This window comes from Candida orthopsilosis, assembly GCF_000315875.1.
Source record: "Candida orthopsilosis Co 90-125, chromosome 7 draft sequence".
Classification (NCBI taxonomy): Eukaryota; Fungi; Ascomycota; class Pichiomycetes; order Serinales; family Debaryomycetaceae; genus Lodderomyces; species Lodderomyces orthopsilosis.
In genome coordinates, this window is record NC_018301.1 from 344,792 (window position 1) to 347,791 (window position 3,000).

Below are 3,000 nucleotides of genomic sequence, written 5' to 3' on the forward strand. Positions count from 1 at the left end.
TTACAATGCTCTATCCCCAGCACGACGGAGTTTCACAAGATTTCCCAGACCTCTCGGCCAAGGTTTATACTCGCTGGCTCCGTCAGTGTAGCGCGCGTGCGGCCCAGAACGTCTAAGGGCATCACAGACCTGTTATTGCCTCAAACTTCCATCGACTTGAAATCGATAGTCCCTCTAAGAAGTGACTATACCAGCAAATGCTAGCAGCACTATTTAGTAGGTTAAGGTCTCGTTCGTTATCGCAATTAAGCAGACAAATCACTCCACCAACTAAGAACGGCCATGCACCACCACCCACAAAATCAAGAAAGAGCTCTCAATCTGTCAATCCTTATTGTGTCTGGACCTGGTGAGTTTCCCCGTGTTGAGTCAAATTAAGCCGCAGGCTCCACTCCTGGTGGTGCCCTTCCGTCAATTCCTTTAAGTTTCAGCCTTGCGACCATACTCCCCCCAGAACCCAAAGACTTTGATTTCTCGTAAGGTGCCGATTGCGTCAATAAAAGAACAACAACCGATCCCTAGTCGGCATAGTTTATGGTTAAGACTACGACGGTATCTGATCATCTTCGATCCCCTAACTTTCGTTCTTGATTAATGAAAACGTCCTTGGTAAATGCTTTCGCAGTAGTTAGTCTTCAGTAAATCCAAGAATTTCACCTCTGACAACTGAATACTGATACCCCCGACCGTCCCTATTAATCATTACGATGGTCCTAGAAACCAACAAAATAGAACCATAACGTCCTATTCTATTATTCCATGCTAATATATTCGAGCAAAGGCCTGCTTTGAACACTCTAATTTTTTCAAAGTAAAAGTCCTGGTTCGCCAAAAAGGCTAGCCAGAAGGAAAGGCTCGGCTGGGTCCAGTACGCATCAAAAAAGATGGACCGGCCAGCCAAGCCCAAGGTTCAACTACGAGCTTTTTAACTGCAACAACTTTAATATACGCTTTTGGAGCTGGAATTACCGCGGCTGCTGGCACCAGACTTGCCCTCCAATTGTTCCTCGTTAAGGTATTTACATTGTACTCATTCCAATTACAAGACCCGAAAGGGCCCTGTATCGTTATTTATTGTCACTACCTCCCCGTGTCGGGATTGGGTAATTTGCGCGCCTGCTGCCTTCCTTGGATGTGGTAGCCGTTTCTCAGGCTCCCTCTCCGGAATCGAACCCTTATTCCCCGTTACCCGTTGAAACCATGGTAGGCCACTATCCTACCATCGAAAGTTGATAGGGCAGAAATTTGAATGAACCATCGCCAGCACAAGGCCATGCGATTCGAAAAGTTATTATGAATCATCAAAGAGCCCGAAGGCATTGATTTTTTATCTAATAAATACATCCCTTCCAAACAGTCGGGATTTTAAGCATGTATTAGCTCTAGAATTACCACGGTTATCCAAGTAGTAAGGTACTATCAAATAAACGATAACTGATTTAATGAGCCATTCGCAGTTTCACTGTATAATTGCTTATACTTAGACATGCATGGCTTAATCTTTGAGACAAGCATATGACTACTGGCAGGATCAACCAGATAACTACATTAGACACTCAAGAAGAGTGTAAGGAAGTTATTGTGATTGCAAGAAACATATAGTTTCCGGTGGTGTCGTCGCGGAAAGTGTTTTACTACTCTCTACAACTAGCCACATCCATATAGCCCTCTTTAAGTTCTCCTGGTGTGACTTCCGCTAAACACTGCAAGAACTTAATCCCCACAGGTTTAACATGGCCAACCATGGAGGGAGTTACGCTTGAGAAATCACAGAATTGCTTCCGGCTATTTAACAAGGCAGACCCCCAAATGGTTTTAGTTGAAACACTTGCTATCAGCTAGTAATCCACTAAATCCGTCAGTGCTTACACACGAAATCGTTAGATATCCGATGTAAGACTGTTCAGGCTTGTTCCCGTAAAAGAAACTCGCCCATGTTATTGTAGCGTATAGAGCAGCTTGTGATTGTGCATCACTTACAGACTCTCTCCACTCAATAACGTGGCCTTAAACAACTGGAAATGTCTTGACTGTTGTTGTCAAGACTGTTTTCCAAATTGTCTTTCTGCTTTCGCATAAATATCCTTTCGCTCAAATCTTGAGTGCAACTTTCTCGCGTAACCTACTCTTCCAATCCTACAGTCTAAAAAGAGCTCTTTTTTTTGCTTTTTTTTTCCCCAGGAGAAAATGAGAGAATTTTCAAAAACATGAAAAAAGGTGCAAAAGTGGTCAAAAATGGCAAAAAATTGAAAAATTTTGTAAAAAAAGGCCAAAACTATGGTAGCGCAGAAAAAAAGAAATGGGAAAAATTGGGCTCCAGTACGGCCTAGTGTGAGACCACACCAGAAATGGGACGGCATTTAGGTCGATACTTCGGCTCTAGTGTGGACATCGTGCTAACTTGGTACGACACAAAAATGTGGTACCGTGGTGGGTCCTCAACCCAATCAGGTCCACTTTAGGGCAGTAGTAAACATAGAAAATTCCAAAAGTAAAGACACTCTAGATGGGTTTTGTAATAGGTATATATTGATGAAAAAAAGAAAAGAAAAGTTTGAGAGTTTGTTATGCCAATGGTGTGGTACGACCACTGTACGAGCATTGTACCATCTTCGTGCGAGCTTGATACAAAAGAGTCTCTCAACACTGTCCGAAAAAATTTTTACTTGTCAGTAGAGTGTAAGAATTTTCTTTCTTACGACAAGGTCACGTTATCTACCCCTACCTAGCATAGCTACATGAAAATGAGAGTATTTCGGTTGCGGCCATATCTAGCAGAAAGCACCGTTTCCCGTCCGATCAACAGTAGTTAAGCTGCTAAGAGCGAGACCGAGTAGTGTAGTGGGAGACCATACGCGAAACTCTCGTGCTGCAATCTTTTTTTTTTTTTTTCTTATCCCTAAAAAGGCTGATGCTCAGAGTTGTAAGAGTACAGTGTATTTTTTTTTTTTTTTAATAATACATACTACACGTGATTCTTTGTTACCTCTGTAGTGTCTC

At 42.5% G+C, this 3,000-nt stretch overlaps 1 annotated feature.

The window, feature by feature from the left end:
* Positions 1-2,789: part of a sequence feature that runs on past the window's edge.
* Positions 2,790-3,000: the final 211 nt, after the last annotated feature.